The following is a 24,918-nucleotide window of genomic DNA, read 5'->3' as shown; positions in this document are numbered from 1 at the left end:
GAAAGTTCAACATGGCAGACGTTGTTGACCATTATGACCGTTACTGGCGTAGAATTTCAAATGAAACCTGCTTAACTTTTGTAAGTCACCTGTAAGGAATGAGCCTGCTAAATTTCAGCCTTCTACCTACACGGGAAGTTGGAGAATTAGTGACGTTGGAAAGTTCAATATGGCGGCCTACGGTGGCGTCATACCACCGAAATAAGTACGCACATCGGTTTTGGTTAGCACGGGGAAGCCACCTACCAAATTTCGTGAAGATGGGGTCAGCCTTCTACCTGCATAGGAAGTTGGAGAATTAGTGATGAGTGAGTGAGTCAGGAAAGTTGGAGAATTAGTGATGTTGGAAAGTTCAATATGGCAGCCGACAGTGGCGTCATACCATTGAAATAAGTACGCTACATCGGTTTTGGTTAGCACAGGGATGCCGCCTACCAAATTTCTGTTTTGTTAGTCTTTATCACTGAGAAGAGTGAAGATGGGGCCATAAATAAGAAAGTTCAACATGGCGGACGTTGTACCAAAACAATCGTATCCATTACCATTATCGACCGTTATGACCTGTCTTCCTTTAGCGGGACATTGTTAAGTGTAGAATTTCGAAATGAAACCTGCTTAACTTTTTTTAAGTAAGCTGTAAGGAATAAGCCTTCTACTTACACGGGAAGTTGGAGAATTAGTGATGAGTGAGTGAGTCAGTAAGTGAGTGAGTGAGTGAGTGAGTCAGTGAGGGCTTTGCCTTTTATTAGTATAGATAATGACTTTAAAGAATGAAACTTCGAGGCATGCGCAGTGCGTGCTACGTTTTATATTGCATTCTGCTAACTTCACTTAAATGAATAGCCTATCAGTAAACTGTTTCAGCAAAACGACGACAACTAGCCAATGACTGACTTGGTAGCTGACACCAAGCACTTCCCATTGATCGGTGCACTCTGACTGAGTGACTGCTAACTGATTGATTGAACCAGTATGCCCCCTAGTGGTCTGGTGTACCATTTCAAGTTTGTGCACAAACTGCAGACAAGAGTCTTGCGCTCACTCCAGTACAGTACACTGAATTAGTTCACTGAACGGAGGAACGAGCTGCAGACACGTCTCACACATTACACCGAATCTCAGCTCACTGAGTGAGTGGAGGATACACTTCAGGGCCATCAACTGCAAACTGCTAATATTTTTATGGATCTGCATTTATAAATGTACAATTATAATATGAACAATATAACTTTGTTAGCTTACGTTTTAACTGTAGTATACACTCACAGCATACTACAGTCATGGCTGGCACCACCATTAAGGCAAATTAGGTATTCACCTAGGGCACAGATCATAAGGGTGGGGGGAAACGCAGCCACACTGGTTAGTTACCGAACAGTTGGTTGGCACACTAATAAGCTTGGCCTAGGGGTGCAAAATAACCTAAACTGGCACTGACTAGAGGCACACAGAACACTGTCATACACAACCTGTACCATTCTAGTTATGTAGGTGACAGGCTGGCTTAATCCAAAACTGAAAACAATTTTATTTAGTCATAAAAGATGTAAGCACTCACATGTTATGTTTTTGACATCTAGGCTATACAAATGTTTGCTTATTTGACTATTATGCATTAATTATTTATTTTATTGCTTGGTGGTTAAAATTAGGGTGCAAAATATAATTGCTATAGATAACCTGTTTCCCACAAATGCCACTGTCTGGTTCAATTGTTCTTAAGTTTGCTAGAGGACGATGAAATGTCAGAACCAAATTGACTACACAGCCAGCCGATGCCGGTATGGATAACGTTCATTCCTACTGCCCAATAATTTGGCAATAAGGTTCATTTTCTGTGATGCGTCTTAATTGTAATATTGAAGAGCAAAGTCCATCTTCCAGCAGGTGGCTCCTGTTGTGGATTTTCTGTGTTAACATGCTGTTGCATCTCACCACCTGATGTCTCTCGCTCTCTCTGTTTCCGCGTTAATCCCCATTAGGCCAACAGTCCAATTCGCACTGTGTCTCCTCCCTAAAGGTGCAGATCTCCATCATGGGGCAAACCCACAGCAACCCATTTTCTCCGGCATAGATTAAGGAGAGGCAAACTAACAAAAGGCCAATAGTACATGTGGCAAATGTTATGAAACTATTCTTGATTTTAAACTAGAATATAGCTTCTTGTTGTTTTTGACGTGAACAAATCAATGTTTCAAAGATTCGAATCTTTGCGGTGAACCAAAAATAAATAAATCAATTCACCAAGAATTGTTCTGCTCATCACTAGCGGCTTGACAGTTAGTTGCTAGACAGGCTGCTTTGAGAATTTCTGTAACTGCTGATCTTCTGGGATTTTCACACACAACAGTCTCTATTGTTTACTCAGAAAGGCGTGAAAAACAAAAAACATCCAGTGATCGGCAGATCTGCAGACGTAAATGCCTTGTTGATGAAGACGGCCATATGATGAATTGAGCTCAGGTGATGAGGCAGCTAACCACTACTATGACAATCTCCACACAGAGGGGTGCCAGGCTCAGATATGAACCCAGGGCCCTGAGGATTTGAGGCAAAAGTACTGACCACGTCACTCTAAATGCTATATGCTGAGGAAACGTCACAACATTAGAACATTAAAACAATCCAGACAAGAACAGGCCATTCAGTCCAACAAAGCTCACCAGTCTTATCCGCTTAATTTTACTAAAATAACATCAAGTCAAGTTTTGAAAGTCCCTAAAGTCCTGCTGCCTACCACACTACTTGGTCTCTTATTCCAATAGTCTATCTTTCTTTGTATAAAGAAAAACTTCCCAATGTTCGTGTGAAATTTACCCTTAACAAGTTTCCAACTGCGTCCACGTGTTCTCGATGAACTCATTTTAAAGTAACAGTCTCGATCCACTGGACTAATTCCCTTCATAATGTTAAATACTTTAATTGTGTCACCTCTTAATCTTCTTTTGCTTAAACTGTGAAGGCTCAGCTCTTTTAATTTTTTCTCATAACTCATCCCCTGAACCTTGTCACTCTTCTCTGGACTTTTTCTAGCGCTGCCATGTCATTTTTGTAGACTGGAGACCAAAACTGCACCCAGTACTCCAGATGAGGCCTCACCAGTATTTTATAAAGGTTGAGCATAACCTCCTGTGACTTGTACTCCACACATCAAGGTGCTATATAACCTGACATTCTGTTAGCCTTCTTAATGGCTTCTGAACACTGACTGGAAGTCGATACCTTAGAGTCCACTATGACTCCTGAATCCTCCTCATAAGGTGTACTCTCGATTCTCAGACCTCCCATTGTGTATTCAAACCTAATATTTTTACTTCCTATGCGTAATACTTTACATTTACTGACATTAAATTTCATCTGCCACAAATCTGCCCAAGCCTGTATGCTGTCCAAGTCCTTCTGTAATGATATAATGGATTCCAAATTATCTGCTAATCCACCTATCTTGGTATCATCTGCAAACTTAACCAGCTTGTTACTTATATTCCTATCTAAATCTTTTATCTATACTAATAAAAGGTAAAGCCCTCACTGACCGACTGACTGACTGACTCACTCACTGACTCATCACTAATTCTCCAACTTCCCGTGTAGGTGGAAGGCTGAAATTTGGCAGGCTCATTCCTTACAGCTTACTTACAAAAGTTAGGCAGGTTTCATTTCGAAATTCTACGCGTAACAGTCATAACTGGAACCTACTCATGTACATATATACCGGCCATAGCCTGCAGCTCGGTCGCCATGTGAGGCGGAGTTCCGTCCCTCATCGTCACGCCTCCCACGTAATTGAGTGCCTGCCCATATAAGGCCGTCCGTCAGCGGCAATCCAATAGAAAAACTCTGCCGCTAAATATTCAGACAAAGATGAGATGGTCAGGGAGGTGTTTGACACAAACTCAGCAAAACTGCGAGAGAAACTTTTAAGTGCCGGGTCTTAGCTAACATTAAATAAAGCCATGGACATTGCAAGATTACACGAGATAGCACAAGCACAGCTGAGAACCTTCGATGCATGTACTCCGAGCGGCTCACATGAACTGACTGACTGACAGTTTGCGGAGAACAAGCAAGACCTCCAAAGAGCGCGGAGACTTTTGCTCACGTGAATGTGTCTGCAAAAAGTGGCGTCTCCTGCCCTGCAAAAATACTATAAAAGTCGAACAGCCGGTGCGTGCGCATAGCTGTGCCAGCCTTTGAGACGCTGACTGCGCTTCTGCCTTAAGTGAAAGTAAGCACTTTTAATTTTTTCCTCCTTCCCCTGAGCTATAGCCCAGACAACTGCAAACACGGGATCCCATTTCTAGACCGCAGCAAACTAATATTAAGGTGCTTCGCACTTTCTTTTGCACGTATACGATTATGAGCTCGAGGAAGACACACACAGGAGTGGAGGACCGACAGTGCCATCCCGGCTGGTTAATGGCAGGGCCGTCTCTCCAGTCTACACGAGACCTGCCGCGACGCTCCCCAAAAGGCGCTTATATCATCAGCTAAGACGTCTCTCTACACTATATAAAAGAAAAAGGCAAGTGTCCTTTCTTTACACCTTTTTTCCTTTTATCCCAAACTGTTATGGTGTATAAAATCTGTACATTTTGGTTTCCATTATATTTTGTTCAAGACAAGACAACAGATGAACTAAGACAAATTTAAGCAGGTTTTCTTCCCTTACACCTTACTTTTGTTCATAGCTTAGTGCTAATTTGGTTTATAGCCTGGGAAAGGATGCTGAGCTGATACCTCAGGCTATTGATTACTTTATGGACGGACATCTGGAACAACAATTTGGTTTACAGCCTGGAACAGGAAGAATTACTGATACCTCAGAGTACATCAAAGGTTTTGTTGTGTGGGAAAACGGACAGTGAATTAATTCATCAATCATTTTGACAGCCAGCCAATCAGGTGAATGTGTTGTGAAACCAAGGCATGACATTTCATAATAAATATGCCTTGGTTTGAAAAGCAAGATAAAGAGAAGCAAAGGGAGAAGAAGAGAGAAGCAAAGAAGAAGAGGAACGGACGAAGACGGCCCTGGTCGTCAGTAAGGCATCATGAACATCGATTGCTAAATCAAACGCCTTCCTGGGACATTCATCCTTGTCATCTGTAACTTTTTCGTAAGCTTTTTCTAAAGACTATATATATTCAGACTTTCCTATCAGTACCTATTTTCTAGTATTCTTTGTTCTTCTGGTATTATTATTATTCTTGTAATAAATACCATGCTGCTTTTAACTTTCAATGCTTTGTCTTAATGTCTAGAGTGATTGAAATAATAAGTTAGATTTCTTTAAGCACCTGGTAACAGCCGGATTTTTGCAATTATTTCTGTGCTGCGAGGTTTATAAGGCTGAGAGTGAGAGCGCTATACTCAATAGAAGGAACAAATACGAGAAAGAAGGTGTTCTTGGCTGATGAATGGCCTATAGTCAAGAGTGCTGAGTCTTTGTATGTTTAAATGTATTCTTGTAGACCAAAAGTAATATTTAGGTCTGATATATCACTAAAACATCGTATTGTTGTTCGTGCTGAAAATAAGTAAGTCTCTTGAAGTGCTGAATGACAGGCTGTTATTCCTATAGCACTTGTGTGGTTTAAAGTGCTAAGGGTTAATCAGCGTGTGTGTGTCATTCATGAGGCACTGTTGTGGTTAGGGTCTGTGTGTGTGTTTATCTATGTGTGTGCGTGTTCATCTTAAAGTGCAACAGTAGACCAACCCGATAACGAACTTGACGAGAACACTTACCCTTGAGGAGACAGGTAAAAGGGCAAGTAGAGGGAAATACCACGATAATACACAAACCAAACCCTTTCTCTCTTAACACTGCAGAAGACACAAAACTAATTTTCTATAATTGCCGGTAATGCCGGTAAGACACATTACCACAGGCAGAAATTTGGATGTTCCCATAGAAAATGTAATTTCTATACCACAGCCGTCGTGTAGCACCTTTCAAAAGGGATCTACTACTGAGAGATGATCCATATACATTTTAGCTGCTGTTAGTACTACTTACCTGTTGTGTTATACCGTCTTTAAAATGTAGTTTACCCGAAACCACTCCAGTAGTGCTCAATGTATCTTTACTTCTTAAAACGTTAATGTTTTACTATTTAATAACTTATAGACTACATTTTATTTTTTCCCTTGCACTCAGTGAGCGAAGCCAATGGGTAATCAGCTATATATATATATATATATACAGTATATATATATATATATACATACAATATATATATGTAGATATGTACGTATATGTTTATATATATGTAGATATGTACAGTATATATATGTGTAGATATGTATATATGTGTGTGTGTATGTATATACTGTATATATATATAAATACGTATATAAAATATGTGTGTGTGTATATATATATGTGCATGTATGTATGTAATTATGTATATATATATGTATATGTACGTGTGTGTGTGTGTGTATATATATATATACTGTATATGACAGGAACACTCATAACAGTGACAAAACAATTACATTGACAATCATGTTACGTTATTTTTAAAATGTTTCCTTTTCTTTTTCATAACTTCTTTAACACACTACTTCTCCACTGCAAAGCGCGGGTATTTTGCTAGTATACATTAAAAATAGCAGCGGCCCTAGTACTGACTCCTGCTGGTCACCACTCTTAACATCGGCCAGTTCTGATGAGGTTCATCACACCATCACCCTATGCTTCCTGTGTCTGAGCCAATTCTGCACCCATCTAAAAACATCAGCCTGAACTCCCACTTCGTTTAATTTGATGCCCAACCCCTCATGTGGCACCTCATCAAATGCTTTGATCGTATCCTTTTGTTGCTTCCTCATAGAGTTCCAGCATGTTAATAAAACACGGCCTTCCTCTTCTGAACCCATGCTGACTGTTCAGAATAACTCCTGTACTAGCCATTTGCTGCTAAATCTTATCCTTAATAATTCCTTCCATTAATTTTAAGTTTACTGGCCTATATTTGCTTGGATCTGCACTGTCACCCTTTTTTATATAACCGGATGATATTTGCCATTTTCCAGTCCTTCTGAATCTCTCCGGTGTGCAGTGACTTCCTAAAAATATGTGTCAAGAGTTTATATGTGTACCCACTAGCTTCCTTAAGAACATGAGGATAAATATTATCTGGTCCTGGTGATTAGTTTGATTTCAGCATATTTAATCTGAGCAGCACTTCTCCCTCTAGAATATCGAAATCACTCAGTACCTCCTTAGTAGTCATGTTTACCTCTGGGAGGTTATCCACTTCCTCACTTGTGAAGAAAAATGCAAAACTGTCTGTATCTATTAATTCTCCTTTACTATTTCTGATGCACTTGATCTGCTCCTCCTCTTTTACTACTAAAATACTGAAAGAATCTCTTACAGTCTTCTTTCGCTTTATCTGCTATATTCCTCTCCAGCTGTCTTTTAGCCTCCCTGATATCCTTCTTAATGGTTGCCCTCATGTTCTCATACGCTCTGCTATTCACTTTGGAGTCATTAGCCTTAAATGCCTTATAAATTGATGGCTGGGATTTGAATTCAGAACCCATTGTATGACACCACTGTAAACATCCTTTACTGAAACTAAGTCCTCCAAGACCTGAGGTAGTAGCACTAGCCCTGGTCAATCACACCACCTGCTCCTATGTACAGTGCCTTCCCAAAGCATGCAGACCCCTTTACTTTTGCAGGTTTTGTTATATTGCAGCCTTGTAAAAAATCATTTAATTTCTTTTTTTTCTCTCAATCAGTAACACTGAATACCCAAAATGACAATTCCTCAGAATTGTAGAATTTTTTGTGAACTAATATAATATAATATAATATAATATAATATAATATAATATAATATAATATAATCTCTCTACTATAAAAAAATCTTGGGAGGAAGACGAGATGTGATCTTCTCGGAAAACACTTTGACGTCACGTGAGACCAAGTTCTGACACTGGTTGTACAGGGACCAAACAGCCCTTATCAGTGGGTCCGGTACCCCATACTCCCGGAGCACCCCCCACAGGATTCCCCGAGGGACATGGTTGAACGCCTTTTCCAAGTCCACAAAACACATGTAGACTGGTTGGGTAAACTCCCATGCACCCTCCAGGACCCTGCTAAGGGTGTAGAGCTGGTCCACTGTTCTGTGACCAGGACGAAAACCACACTGTTCCTCCTGAATCCGAGGTTCAACTATCCAACGGACCCTCCTCTCCAGGACCCCTGAATAGACTTTTCCAGGGAGGCTGAGGAGTGTGATCCCTCTGTAGTTGGAACACACCCTCTGGTCCCCCTTTTTAAAGAGGGGGACCACCACCCCGGTCTGCCAATCCAGAGGCACTGTCCCCGATGTCCATGCAATGTTGCAGAAACGTGTCAACCAAGACAGTCCTACAACATCCAGAGCCTTGTGGAACTCCAGGCGTAACTCATCCACCCCCGGGGCCCTGCCACCAAGGAGTTTTTTGTCCACCTCGGTGACCTCAGCCCCAGAGATAGGGGAGCCCACCTCTGAGTCCCCAGGCTCTGCTTCCTCATTGGAAGGCATGTTAGTGGGATTGAGGAGGTTTTTCGAAGTACTCCCCCAACCGACCCATAACGTCCCGAGTCGAGGTAAACAGCGCACCATCCACACTATATACAGCGTTGACACTGCACTGCTTCCCCCTCCTGAGACGCCGGACTGTGGACCAGAATCTCCTCGAAGCTGTCCGAAAGTCGTTCTCCATGGCCTCCCCAAATTCCTCCCATGCCCAAGTTTTTGCCTCAGCAACCACCGAAGCCGCATTCTGCTTGGCCTGCCGGTATCTATTAGCTGCCGCCAGAGTCCCACAGGATTAAAGGATCCGGTAGGACTCCTCCTTCAGCTTGACGGCATCCCTCACCGCCGGTGTCCACCAACGAGTTCAGAGATTGCCACCACGACAGGCACCGACCACCTTACGGCCACAGCTCTGGTCAGCCGCCTCAACAATAGAGGCATGGAACATGGCCCATTCAGACTCAATGTCCCCCACCTCCCTTGGGACATGGTTGAAGTTCTGCTGGAGGTGGGAGTTGAAGCTACTTCTGACAGAGGACTCTGCCAGACGTTCCCAGCAGACCCTCACAACACGTTTGGGTCTACCAGGCCTAACCGGCATACTCCCCCACCATCAAAGCCAACTCACCACCAGGTGGTGATCAGTTGACAGCTCCGCCCCTTTCTTCACTCGAGTGTTCAAGACATGTGGCACAAAGTTGATCATCGAACTGAGGCCTAGGGTGTCCTGGTGCCAAGTGCACATATGAACACCCCTATACTTGAACATGGTGTTCGTTATGGACAATCTGTGACGAGCACAGAAGTCCAATAACAAAACACCGCTCGGGTTCAGATCAGGGGGGCGATTCCTCCCAATCACACCCTTCCGGGTCTCACTGTCATTGCCCATGTGAGCATTGAAGTCTCCCAGCAGTACGAGGGAACCCCAGAAGGTATGCCCTCTAGCACCCCCTCCAGGGACTCCAAAAAGGGTGGGTACTCCAAACTGCTGTTCGGTGCATACGCACAAACATCAGATAGGACCCGTCACCCCACCCGAAGGCGGAGAGAGACTACCCTCTCGTCCAAGCTCTTGTACAAGCTCCAAGTTGGGAGGCAATAAGTATGCCCACACCTGCTCAGCGCCTCTCACCGGTGGCAACTCCAGAGTAGTAGAGAGTCCAGCCCCTCTCAAGGAGATTGGTTCCAGAGTCCAAGGTGTGTGTTGAGGTGAGCCCGACTATATCTAGCTGGTACCTCTCGACCTCACGCACTAGCTCAGGCTCCTTCCCCTTCAGAGAGGTGACATTCCACGTCCCAAGAGCCAGCTTCTGTAGCCGAGGATCGGACCCCCAAGGTCCCTGCCTTCGGCCACCACCCAACTCACACTGCACCTGACCTCCTTGGTCCTTCCCATAGGTGGTGAGCCCATGAGAAGGGGGACCCCCCATGGGTGCAGGGCCCAGCCACCAGGCGTTCGCCATCGAGCCCCAACTCCAAGCTTGGCTCCAGAGGGGAGCCCCGGTGACCCGCGTCCGGGAGAGGGAAAACGCCGTCCAATTTTTTTCTTCGTCATTGGAGGTCTATTGAACTGCTCTTTGTCTCACCCCTCACCTAGGACCAGTTTGCCTTGGGTGACCCTACCAGGGGCATAAAGCCCCGGACAACAGAGCTCCTAGGATCATTGGGACACGCAAACCCCTCCACCACGATAAGGTGGCGGTTCGAGGAGGGGTACCTTATTAATCCCAAGGGGAAATTCACATACTGACTCATTGCCCAAGAATGAGACACGCAATTCTGTAATTTGTGAACTGATCTTTACCCAAACAAGGTACATGACTCTCATTCATTTGATTCAAGAACTAAATTGTTACCCAAGAACATGATGCATAATTCTTGTTCATTTGATTCCCAAACGGAATCACTACCCACAAGCAATTCACACACATCTCATTCATTTGTTTGTCAATTTGAATCATTACCCAAGACTGAAGTGCATGATTCTCATTTATTTGATTTGCAGAAATGCAATGCATACAGTATGTCTCTGTTATATGTCAATTGGTATTGGGTTCACAAAAGCAGTGTTAATGTCTGGGATGTACCACCTGTTGGAATAACAAATGCAGTGCATTTATCTCTATTAAATGGTATTTATTATGTGATTGTAAAAGCGTTGTTAATGTCGGTGATAAACCATCTGTTGGAATAAGAGAGATATAGCAACTGGATGGACACACAGACAGGCACACAGTCACTTGCCCCTTTATTAAGGTGGATAAGTACAACCACCAAATGACAGTATTATAAGATATCTCAGCATCAACATCAATGACTCTATAAACCTATAAATGATAGGAGTATAACATTTTAACATGTTGACTGCCAGAGAAAAATAATCAGTAAATTTGTTCCTGAAGACAATGTAAAATCATTATTTTAATATACTAATTAAACGCTGTCAGACATGCACACCACCCTCCTGGCTCATCCTTGGTAAACACTACTACTCTGGGACAACATTTCTGTGAGGACTGGTGTGACCTCTCGGTCGATGACCCTCTGTAAAACATAGCACTTTGACTGGGGGGGACTGCAAAGAGAATCAACAGACAAGTCAGCAAGTGGTTTGGAGAGTCTACCTCAGCCATTTGGTGGTTTCTACATTTTTTTTCACAGATATTGTAACTAAAACAATGGCAGTGCAGAATGGGCTGTGCCGAACTGTTCTAGTGCCGAGCAAGCCATGAATGTGTGCCGGTGTTCCCTGTGTCATCCTAAAAGTTTAGTCCTTTAGTTCTACCAGATTTGTGTTCACACGTCATCCACCTAAATGTGTTGTGTACTCTCTGACAGATAGGGGGTGCCACTTAGCTCCCAGACTCCAGACACAGTGCATATACACAGACAAGGGTTCAAAATAAATTATTCATAAATATCTTTTTCATGCCTTTTCATCAAAAAGTACTCACAAGCACAATATATATATTAATTCTCCTTTTCTCTTCTCCTCCACCTCCTGACTCCAACTCATCTGGATGAGGCTGAATGGCTTCTTTCATGCCAGAACTGGGAGTACCTCTGGTGCCACAGGATTACACCTTTGAAGCACCTCCAGGTCAAATGGAATCTCCTTAAAAAGTGCAAGTTCTCTCCCCACAGCTCCCTCTGGTGGCATCCTTGTACCATGACAGGGCTGTCCATCAGGACTACAATTCCCAAGGTGCCCTGCAGGTGTAAAAATGGGAGCTCTACCCAAGGGATACTGCCATCTGGTGTACTGGGGGACTACATGGCCCTTCCTTGTCCTTTTATTATATCTTTTTGGCCAGGAAAATTATCTGCAACTACCCCGGACAGGACACCTGTCCATATCCTTCCCTTATGGCCTTCTGTCTGGGTAAGGAATGCCCCCCCCCCAGTGTTGGGTTGCCAGTATTATCCACCTTGGCACCTACAGTACATAAAATGGAAAATGGATGTAGAGGTAGCAAAGTTTGCACATTCTTCCTATGTAGTAATAGCAGTAGTATTGCCGTCACATGTACAGAGGGCAGTGAGTTTATCTCTGCAGAGCTCCAATTTCCTTTCCACCTTTGACACAAGTCAGCATACAAAGTATCTACTCTGCTAGATCAGCTCCAATCAACTGTAAGTGCTTCTGGTTATGTAAAATGTTATATCACAAAACTGTTATGCTCAAACTATATCATGCTCTTCTGACGCAACATCATGCTCTTCTGACGCAACATCCTGAGTTTTGTGTGCAGTTCTGGTCATCACGTTATAAGAAAGACATAGCAGCGCTTGAAGCTGTGCTGAGGAGAGCAACCAGATGCATCCTGGGTATTAAGGAAATCTTCTACTATGACAAACTCAAAGAATTAAACCAGTTTAGTCTCAAGCACATGGGGATTACATGGGAATCTAATCCAGGCATTTACAATCCTCAAAGGCATTGTTAAACAAGATCCAGCTGAATTCTTTCAGTTTAATGGTGAATCAAGGATATCAGTGGAAATTAAGGGCAAGGGTGTTTAATACTGAAGCCAGGAAGCACTTCTTTATGATAAGCGTTGTGGGACTTGGGAACAAACTACCGAGACATGGAGTTGAAGCAGAAACCCTGACAACCTTTAAGAAGCATCTGTATGAGATATTGGGACAGCTTAGCTGTTAGCTAAACAAACTTGCTCAATGGACTGAATGGCCTCCTCTCATTTGTCAAATTTCTTATGCTGCTTTTTTGACTGTTCCTTTCTGAGTTCCTTTTTCACTCACCTTTTATCAAAATGTCCGCCTACCCTTCTGCCTTCAGGCCTTTATAGCCACTGCCAGGTCAGCTGTCCTCTACACTCTTCCTTCTTCTCACTCTTTTCTGCTGCTGCTGTCCCAGCCGGTGGTCCTTCTGGGCATTTTGCACTCCTATCTCTCTGGTGGCCGGTCTGACACTCTCTCTGCCTCTCTGTATTCTGCATACTTCCTGTGAGGTTAGGAGATCCTGTGCCAACATGCTGCTCTAACTAATTTTGCACCAGACTGGTACCTACCTATTAAAAATATTATAACAGTTTTATATTTTATATAATTTTTGTTTTATATTTTATATATTTAATGTATTCCTCTATTAAGGACCTCTTTGATACTTCTCTTTTACATGACAGAATGAAAAGGAAGTACAATTTAAAATCATGTGCTTTATTACAAAAACTCTCAAGGTGTGCCAATGGACTGCGTCACAGGGTCACCCTTATGGTATTAGGGTCTCTATAGAGCCTCTGCTTTTAATTGGAATGTCTCCACAAGCACATCGGAATGCAGTTCTGCTAATCTTTCAGCAAACAAACGTTCATATATGGTGGAACCATACTTAATTGAATTCAAGGTACCTAGGGGCTGGAGTCTATCCTAGAAGCAATGGATGCAAGGCAGCAAGCGACCCTGAATGGAGTGCCAGGACAGACTCCCACACACTTGGCCATTTTAGAGTCACCAGTCAAACTGACATGCATGTCTTTGGGGTGATGATCCACACATATGCAAATCTGAACCTGGAAAGGCAGCAGCACTAACCAATCCGCCAGCGTGCCTGCCCCACAAGAAAAACAGCAGATTCAGATGGTGAAGGCAAGAAGAGCAGGGAAAGAAACAAGTGCTATGAGTTTGTGGAGCAGCTCTTCCCGTGGACTAATGTGCCTGCCTAATTGCGGCTTTCTCGTCAAAGTCATAATAAATGGCATACATAATTAAACACATTTTTTCTTTCTTTCAAATCATTTTTTTCTTTTTATACGGTAATTGCTGGCTATTATTCAGAAGTTCTGACTAATGCATGTAAACAGGACAATGAAGGAGGCACATTAAGCCCACTGGGCTAGCTGTATAATTTTAATTTCAATTTCCATTTTACTGCTGGCTGCTTGATGGAATTTTCTGATTTTCACAAGATTCTAAGATCACACCGGTTAGTTGTTGTTGCTGCACTCATGCTGGGTTTATAAATATATGCTTGTTATTTCAAAGGGTTCACTTTGTTGTAAATGCACTTTGTTAAAAGAATAAAAAAAAAAAAACAGGCTTTAAAGTATAGCAGTTTAAATATTTAAAAAATAAAGTTGTGTCGTGACTCTACTACACCTGTAGCCATGAGTTCATGGAGACTGCTAGATGACAATCACAGATTGTCCTGGAGGATAATATCAGAATTTTCTGAAGCTTAAGACAAGTTTTTTTTTTAATTTTAATATTGCTCAAATGAACTATGATGAACCGCAATGGACCTAACTAATTTACAAAGGCATTTACCTAGCTTACCTAGATATATCGTGCTTTTGATCAATAATTGTACATTCTGTCTTCTTGTAACAAGTAGTTAACCTATAATTTATAAACTTATTATTTAAGTCATTTATGGTGCTTTTGGTTTAAAATGGTCAGACAGTTTACAACTTAATGGTAAAAGAACTGGAAACAAAAACAGACTGCACAAGTAAGTATGAGGATCAAATCTATTGGGCAGAGCCATCCGTCACCAGGATAGCTAGGGTGGTTGGGTGAAAGATGACAAAGTCCTGAGAAATGCTGGAGCACCAACCGTGTCACCATGTGTGACACTAGCCAGTCATATATGTGTAGTATCACATAATCTGGAACCCCACATGTATTTTTGTCATAAATAACAGCCCATCACAGGGACAAAAAGAGAGTGAGGAGAGGAGGAGTATGACATCCAAGATACGTCAAGAAAGAAAGAAAGATACGGTTCCATCTGAACATTGGTGAGCACAACTCATGCATCAACCCAATTGACATTGTTACAGACTTTAAGTAAGCTTTCTAAGACTATTGTAACAAAATACACAGACAAGATTTGGGGCGCCTGCAGGAAAACCTCATATTACTGAAAATAAATGAAAAGAGCAAAAAAGGCATCTTTATAGATGCAAGTCCCAAAGTGACTGCTCCAAAGGTGGCGACACTTCCAATTAAGTACAGGCCAGGGAGGAACAGCCGGGAGATACACCTGGAGGTGACATCAGAGGTAAGGCTGTCAATCATCCAGTCTGTAGAGGGAGGAAGAGAAGAGGCATAAATACACAGCGCCATCTTGTGGATTTAAAAGGAATGTCCACCATCAGTGCCTTTAAGCTGTCCCCAAGGAGCACTTGTGTGACAGTATATATGTATCCAGTCTTTGCTGTCTTATTTTCTAATATACTTTAATAGTACTATTCTACTTTAATAAATACCACATTGCCCTTAAATCTAGAGTTATTTAAGCAATAAAGTAAATTCAGGGCACCTGGTGCAGGGGAGATAGCGGCTCTTCTTTTAATACAGGGATATCAGGCTGAGGTGGCAACCCAATAGTAGAACAGTGTGGTAGAAGTAAAACATTATTGGCTGGTATATAGTTTATAACCAGAGAGGGTATCACCCATCATGTGTCTAGGATATTCTTGGAGACCACAGTAGCATTAATGTCTGAATCTGGCGTACTAGGGAGTGAGAGGCAGTGTAGGAGTCACTCATATGTACTTATGTGAGTAGGCCTCTATGTGGAGTACTAGAGGAGTGATCATCATTGAGACACCTTGTTTGGAGTCCACCTGTGATGGCACATAATTAGGAGAGACACACACCTGAACTTAGAACAATGACCAATGGAATGGATGGTGCTTAGTGAGGGAAGAAATTAATTTAAATGATTTCAACATTAGGCTACAAGCAAAACAAAATGTGTAAAAAGTGAAGCGGTCTGAATACTTTCTAAAGGCACTGTAACTATTAAGGAGAGGTTCTAGGAACAAATGACCACTCCAGAGATCTCTCCTGTCAGTTCTTCTTTTCACTCTGCATATGTATGGTTTTAAGTATAACTCTGACTTATGAAGTTCTCTGATGACTCCTCTATTGTAGGCTGTATTGATGACAGAGAAGAGGAGGAGTACAGTGGAGGACTTTGTCAAGTGGAGCAATGATAGCAACCTGCAACTAAATGCTATCCAGACAGAGGAGTGGAGAGTGAGCTTCAGGAATACCAGGGAGACTTTGAGATGACTCATTATGAAAGGGAGGAGTAGGAGGAGAAGACCTACAAATATCTGAACATCAATCTGAAAAGTAGATGGAACAGGGTGGACAGAACAACCCTGCTTTATTAAAAAGGGTTAGAGCAGGTTTTTTATCCTGAGGAAACTCCATCCATCCATCAGTTTTTTAAACCCAATTATCCACGGTAAATTTCACAGGTTTATAATGTGTGGGACACACTGCTGGGAATGTTCTATGATCTTGTAGGGGCTATTGTACTGTGGAATGGTGGTAACCCCAGCTCAGGGTATGCCAAACACCTATGTGATATAGTTAGGAAATCCAGCTGGATTACTGGACCAACCAAGGACTCACTAGAGACACGGGCAGGAAGCAAAAATTAGTACCCATCTTCTCCATTATGTGTTGTCCTATCTATCTATCTATCTATCTACAGTGCATTCAGAAACTATTCACGGCGCATCACTTTTTCCAAATTTTGTTATGTTACAGCCTTATTGCAAAATGGATTAAATTCATTTTTTTCTCAGAATTCTACACACAACACCCCATAATGACAACGTGAAAAAAGTTCACGTGATGCCTTTGCAAATTTATTAAAAATAAAAAAACTGAGAAATCACATGTACATAAGTATTCACAGCCTTTGCTCAATACTTTGTCGATGCACCTTTGGCAGCAATTTCAGCCTCAAGTCTTTTTGAATATGATGCCACAAGCTTGGCACACCTCTCCTTGGCCAGTTTCACCCATTCCTCTTTGCAGCACCTCAAAAGGTTCCATCAGGTGCACAGCCATTTTAAGATCTCTCCAGAGATGTTCAATCGTATTCAAGTCTGGGCTCTGGCTGGGCCACTCAAGGGCATTCACAGAGTTGTCCTGAAGCCACTCCTTTGATATCTTGGCTGTGTGTTTAGGGTCGTTGTCCTGCTGAAAGATCAACCATCTCCCCAGTCTGAGGTCAAGAGCGCTGTGGAGCAGGTTTTCATCCAGGATGTCTCTGTACATTGCTGCAGTCATCTTTCCCTTTATCCTGACTAGTCTCCCAGTTCCTGACGCTGAAAAATGTCCCCACAGCATGATGCTGCCACCACCATGCTTCACTGTAGGGATGGTATTGGCCTGGTGATGCTTGGTTTGTGCTCTGACATGAACTGTCAACTGTGGAACCTTATATAGACAGGTGTGTGCCTTTCCAAATAATGTCCAATCAACTGAATTTACCACAGGTGGACTCCAATTAAGCTGCAGAAACATCTCAAGGATGATCAGGGGAAACAGGAGGCATCTGAGCTCAATTTTGAGCTTCATGGCAAAGGCTGTGAATACTTATGTACATGTGCTTTCTCAATTTTTTTTATTTTTAATAAATTTGCAAAAACCCCTAGTAAACCTTTTTCACGTTGTCATTATGGGGTGTTGTGTGTAGAATTCTGAGGAAAAAAATGAATTTAATCCATTTTGGAATAAGGCTGTAACATAACAAAATGTGGAAAAAGTGATGCGCTGTGAATACTTTCCGGATGCACTGCATCAATCTATCTATCTATCTATCTATCTATCTATCTATCTATCTATCTATCTATCTGTCTATCTATCATGCCTTTCTCTATGTACTGTATCTACAATATAATGCCTTTAATATGTAATGACCCTATCAATTAATCAATACATCTCTTTCATATACTGATTTTTATCTTTATGATATAGGGCCCTTTTCCTTTGTACAGTATCTTCAGAATTTTGCCTTTTGTATCTAATGGCCCTATAAATCAATTGATCTGCCTGTATTATATACTGCCTTTTCTATGCTGGTGTATAGTGGCTTTTTGCCTACTGAATCTACCTGGCTTTGAAACACAGCTTTCCATAGTACGTACATGTTTCAAAAATGTGTGCAACTTACACAGGCTGCAAATTAAATCTCCCTCTCTCTCGTACAAAGCTGCCACACCATTCTGTTACCTTTCCATCTTGACCGTGGAGGAGATTTGAATAAAAATGGAACATAAAGTTATGGAAAAAGATTTGCTCCACTTCATCACGCCTGTAAATGCTGGCAAAACCCCACCCCACTGATAAGAAGCTACAGCAATTCTTTTGTCTCCAGGTAGAGATGAAGTTTCTCCACATACTAATTTTGACTAATCCACAGACAGCTTTTAGAGTGGGCAGGTGAAGTGGGACATAAAATCTCCATTGCGAACAAAGTGTGCCCCCACTGCATTTCAGTGTTCTTTTAAGTCAACTACTTTCAGTGTTCCTTGATGAACACAGACTCAAAGCACTTGCACAGAATTACAAACACTAAATACTCATAAAAAGTACATTTGTGTATTAATTATTCTTCTTCTTTACTGCCAGTTTTACCGACTGTGATTTACAAAATCAATGTACACACAATATTGTAGCAACCCGGCAGTCCGCGCTGGCGGAGTGACGCCTTGTGGGTAAATTATGTAAAATAGTTGTGGGGAATTTATGGGAAATTTATGTGAAAGTTATTGTGTGTAAAGATTAACTAAGTTCGTAATTGTCTTTCCTGTTGTAAATGTTATATGTGTTTGTGCGCAGCCCGGTGGGGTGGGTTGGGATATCGCCGTCCGGGGTTGTAAAATGTAAATAGATACCGCCGTTAAGAAATGTCGTTTTGTTGTTGACCTTGACAGTGGTTAAGCGGATGAATTTGAGCTTTGCTTTCTGGCTATCTGTGAATAAAGAGATACAACAGGACAGAGCTGTTATTCATTGCTAAGATTTCATCTCACAATATATTTGAGTTTACCTTGACGACCTATAAGAAGGATCTGAATGAAATATTTGGACAGCTGAGCTATTTGCTAAACAAACAAGCCTGATGGACTGAATGGACTCCTCTTATTTGTCAAATATTTGATGTTGTTCTGTGTTATATATATGATAACACTAACAAACCATACAGAATAAAACTGAAAGGCAATCAATGATTGGTGATTGAGGTGATCAAAGTGTGTGTGAGTGTGAGAGAGTGGGGCCTGCCATGGGCTGGTGTCCCACCCAGGGTTGTATTATGTACATATGAAGGTACATCAAAAGGTAAAAGACAACTAAAAAATTATGTGGTAACCACAATGGATACAAGCTGATGCAATACAACACAGTCACAATGGCTTATGGGGGGTTAGTCTGAACACACACAGCGCAGCACAGCACTCTGGCATTAGTCGAGTTGAAGCCAAGGTCAAATGAACATGGACACTCTGCTGCAGGACTGCACCATTGTTGAGCAACGTGCTGCAGTGAGATTTCTTTGGGCAGAGGGAGTGCAACCTGTTGAAATTCACCAAATGATCTGGACTTTGACTCAGCCACTCCAGGACTTTCACATTGTTGTTTTTAAGGCATTCCTGTGTAGCTTTCACCTTTTGCTTGGGGTCTTTGTCTTACTTGCAAGACAATTTCCACATAAGTAAAAGCTTCCTCTTCTACTAGTGTTTCTCCTTCCAGGGTGACTGGGTCAGTGGTGACTGCAATGGTCTTCAGGATCTTAGTCTTTTCTATGTTTATGTTGAGACCAACTCCTTTTGAAGTGTTTACCACACTATTTGTTCTTTCCTGCATCTTCTGGTGGATATGGGACAGTAGAGCCAATTCATCAACAACATGCAGACCCTCAAGTTGAGCAAGGTGCTTAAAAGGGCTGTGGATATCTTCATTATCTAGTAAGATATCAACAGGAAAAGAAACTGTGAGAGTAAGCATCCTTGCATGGATTACTCTGCATTGTATCCCGCGCTTCATACAAGGTCCCTATGTTCCATTTTCTGATTACTGATTGTCCTGGTCGAAAGAAGGGCTATCAAACTTGTGGCTTTAAGAAGCCCCTTGATTTTGCCACATGCCGTCATAAATTTTATTAGTGAAGACTCTACCTCTCCAAAAACTGATGCATCTTGGGCTATTTATGCTGTTTCCGTAGCTATCAATTTGAAATAGTGGGGTCCCGACAACCTTCTCTCTCCTCAGCTCGGCTTAGGACCGGCCATAACAGTTTCATATGTTTCTAATGTATGCTAATTAGGGTCACATGGTGCATGCATGGTGATCATTGAGCTGAAATACTTATTGCACTGGGTCCTCTACCTCAGCCTCATTTCTTATCTGAGCACCTTCAGCGGCCTAGTAGAGGCTATTTTGAACCTTTTCCCTTTTTATGTTCATCTTGCAGTACTGCAAGATTCTTCATCCCTCATACAGTTAGCACATCTGCATCCCTTAAGGTCATACGTATCCAAACATCAAACAGGGCACTCTGGAAGGCACACAGCGAGCTTCGGAGCAGATCATTACATAAGTGAAGTGTTAAGCTAAAGGCAACGTGCGCTTTAACAGGTTTGGTCAATCTTTGATGGCTGAGCAAGCTGGTAAAGCACCATGAAAGTTGTTTATTACCATCTGGTCATCTGACTTACTGTCTGTCAGCTAAACCTTTCAAATCTGTTGCGTCTTTGAAGTATCTGATGTTTTACTTCAATGTTATTCAATAGCTGGCAGGACACCACAGCTAAGCTGGACATTTCACAACACTTGGGCTTCCTCTTCATACATATGCTGCCATCAGTCTATCTGTTTTTCTTTTATACCAGCCTGCCATTACAAGGTGCTTTAAGAGCACATGCAGGCACAAACTGAAGAGTCAAAAATGCAGGAAGATTCAAACTTATCATACTGTAAATGGATTTCCATCACAATTTTGGATTATGGGACAAATAAAACTCTAAAAATCTAAAACTCTGAGATCATTCCTGTTGTTCACATTGATGTTCCCTTCTGCACATGTTTTTATAGATTAATGTTTTTTATCTGACTGCTATTAATTCACACCGTTATGACAATGACATCATCACTGTGATATTTTAGACCAGGGTTTTTGTTGTGGGCACTGTGGTTTTTACACTCATTTTCTATGAATGCAGTCATATTATACATAATGTAGCAGTGACAACCATTTCCTCCCAAGTGGTTTCCCACTTCGCAAAGTTTCACTATAAAAGTTGCCATTATGGTAATGCAGTCAAGTCTTTAGATAACTTACAAGAAAACTCTCACGGTGCACTTTAACTGGGGTTTAGTTACAAACGTTTCTGACAGTGAAAAGTTTCCATGAAGGTCTGTAAATTTTTAAAATATCAAATAATGAAATCTCTCATTCATATTAATATTTAGACCCTTAATTCAACACTTTGCGGAAGCCCCTTAGGCAGCAATTAAGGCTTTGAGTCTTCTTGATTAAGTTTCTATAAGCTTTGCAAAACCAGACTCACACAGCTTATCCTGTTCTTCCTGGCAGATTTCCTCAGGCTCCTTTAGATTGAATAGGAAGTGTCTGTAAACTGTCATCTTCAGGGCTCTCCACAGATGTTCTACGGGATTTGGCTGAGTCACACAAGGACAGTCCGAGATTTGTCCTGAAGCCACTCCAATATTGCCTCAACTATATGCTTCAGGACATTGTCGTGCTGAAAGGTGAATCGTCACCACAGTCTGAGGTCTTGTGCACTCTGAGAGGGTTTCCAACTAGTCAACCCATTCCTGCCACTGCATGATGTTGCCAACAATATGTTTCACTGTAGAGGTGGCACTAGGAAGGAGATGAGCAGTGCCTGATCTTCCCCAGACATAGTTCTTGGGGTTCCACCTAAAGAGTCCAATTTTTGTCTCATTAGACCACAGAAATATTTTTCCTTTTGTTCCAAGTGGGCCGTCACCTACTAAAGAATGGCTTCCGTCTAGCCATTCTACCCCAATCACCTGATGGATGGAGTGATGCTGTCTTCCGATATTGGAAAAAGGCTTCTAAAGCTCTACTAGAGTGACCATCATCACCATGTCCAAGGCCGTTCTGACACGGTTACTCAGCTTTGCCAGACAGACAACTCTAGTAAGAGTCCTGGTAGTTCCAGACTTCATCCATATCACAATTATTGAGGCCACTGTGCTTCTTAAAACACTAAACACTTTAGAAATGGTTTTATCCAGCACAATTTTGATCATGGGGCTCTACAGAGAGCTCTTTGGATTTCATGGTTTGGTTTTTGTCCTGACATGCAGTGTGAATTGTGAGACCTTATACTGTATACACAGGTACACATTTGGCTTAATGAATTATGTGCAGTCGTTTCGGTTTGCCACAGATGGATGTCAATGAAGTTACAGACACATCTCAAGGATAATTAAAGCAAACAGGATACACCTGAGCACAACATGGAGTACCACAACAAAGGGTTTGAATACTTAAATGAATGACAAACTTCAGATTTTGATGTTTAATAAATTTGCAAACCTTTCCGGAAACATATTTTCACTTGTCATGAATATAGGAGTTCCAAAGCACATAAGGCCCAAAACTTTAGCTACAACTCAGGGGCATGCCACATGCAGACGTTCTCAGATGACTCTGCTACTGTGGGGTGAGTCAGGAGAGGACAGGAGGGGGGTACAGGGGTCTGGTGAATGACTAAGTGGGATGGTGTCAGTCAAACCAACTGCCATTAAACACTTCCAAAACCAGGGAAACAGACCTAGACCACCACTGAGAACTGTCTCCATTGAAGGGGTTGATGTGGAGTGGATCAAGACCTAGAAATGCCTTTGAGCACAGTTAGGATGACAGGCTGGACATGTCAGAGAACAAAAAGGCTCTGTTCAGGTAGGGATAAACCGGCTCTGTTTTTTGAGGATGGTGGGTTCTTTTAACATATGCAAGAAAATCCTGCAGATGTTCTATCAGTCTGTGGTTGCCAGTACTCTCTTCTATACTCTGGTTTGCTGGGAGTAGCTTGAAGAAGAGGGATGCTGAGTGCATTGACATGGTGACCAGGTGTGCAGGATCTGTGGTTGGAATGGAAATGGACTCTCTGGTGAGAGTGGCAGAGAAGAGGACACTATGCAAGCTGCTATCTACTATGGACAACAAACATCACACACGATACACCATCATAATTAAGCAAGAGTGTTTAATGGTAGGCTGCTATCAAAGAACTGCAATATGGACAGATACAAGAGATGTTTTGTTCACAGAGCCATGAGGCTCTTCAACTCTTTACAACAGGGACGGGGTTGGGGGGGTCATTGAGCTCTCAACCTGATACTCCTTCTCTGCTCATAAGCTATATTAGATGGATTAGCTATGCACTACATATATCTGATATCTCACTACTTGGTCATTACTGTATAACCTTATTTTTCATTACTACCCTAACAGCACAAGCCATGTCACTTTTATTTTACTTTGACAATAAATCACTTTAGCATCTGTCACTTTGATACTATGTGCTACCTGTCACTACACTGACATTATTGAATGTGCTATCTCGTATACTGTGATTGCGTTATTTGTACAGTATTTGTTATTTGTGTAGTAAGCATACTTAAATGTTTGCATTTAACTTGATATAACGAAGATTATGTAAGAGAGGTGAAAAATAGAGTGCAGACAGGGTGGAATGGGGGAAGACTGACAGACGAGTACCAGCAAGTGTAAAAGGGAAGGTCTACATGATGGTAGTGAGACCAGCTGTGTTATATGGGCTGGAGACGGTGGCACTGACCAGAAAGCAGGAGACAGAACTGGAGGTAGCACAGTTAAAGATGCTAAGATTTGCATTGGATGTGACAAGGATGGACAGGATTAGAAATGAGGACATTAGAGGGTAAGCTTAGGTTGGAAGGGTAGGAAACAAAGTTAGACAGGCGAGATTGCGTTGGTTTGGACATGTGCAGAGGAGACATGCTGGCTATATTGGGAAAAGGATGTTAAGGACAGAGCTGCCGGGAAAGAGGAAAAGAGGAAGGCCTAAGAGAAGTTTTATGCATGTGGTGAGAGAGGACATGCAGGTGATGGGTATGACAGAGCAAGATACAGAGGGCATATGGAACAAGATGATCCACTGTGGCAACCCCTAACAGGAGCAGCCGAAAGAAGAAGAAGAAGAAAAATTAATTCTTGGCTACTGGTACTTGAATCCCTCGGGATCAATAAAGTCTATCTATCTATCTATCTATCTATCTATCTATCTATCTATCTATCTATCTATCTATCTATCTATCTATCCAATTTCCAATAATGCTCACTGTGGGGACACCATCAAAATCCTAGGTTAGATACAAACAGGCCTCAAAGAATCTTTATTAAAAATAAAAGATTTATTCTTCACAAAATATTCTTCAATACAATGGAGCCCAACAAGCAACGGTATTGCCCAAAAAAATAAGGCAATCCATTGTACACAAATTCCCAATACAATGATCCAGAAACAGAGACAAAAGATTAAAATCCCAATAAACACCAATGCATAGAAAGAGCACAAGAACCCACCAAAACTCCCAGAGCACGTTCACAATGAACTGCCAGGAATTGTGGGAGATTTACTGAGTGGAGGGCAATTCCTGGTGATAACTGGCAGGTTGCCCCTTAGAGTGACCACCCACAAAACATAAGGAACACCACCGTGCATTGTACTCAAATACTGTGCATGAAAGTGTCATTAACATAAAATAATGTCCCAAAAGTTTACAATAAATACATAGAACAAAAACTTGAACCCTAACCCAAGCTGAAATACAACAGTCATTATGCATTATTGAGCATAAATTGCAATTGAAGGGGTCTGAATACTTTCCGAATCCACTGTACCGACTTCTGATTCTGTGTTATCTACCAGACAGACATAGACTAGGCAGTCAGAGTTATGGACCAGCAGATGAAACAAGTAAAAAAACGGAATATCAAAATGTCTGCAACCAAAAGAAAATGCTTAACTAAACTGTAGTCAAAAAGTTGGACCTTTGTAATTC

This window comes from Polypterus senegalus, chromosome 7, assembly GCF_016835505.1.
Source record: "Polypterus senegalus isolate Bchr_013 chromosome 7, ASM1683550v1, whole genome shotgun sequence".
In the NCBI taxonomy this organism is placed as follows: domain Eukaryota; kingdom Metazoa; phylum Chordata; class Cladistia; order Polypteriformes; family Polypteridae; genus Polypterus; species Polypterus senegalus.
This window is presented reverse-complemented; position numbering follows the sequence as displayed.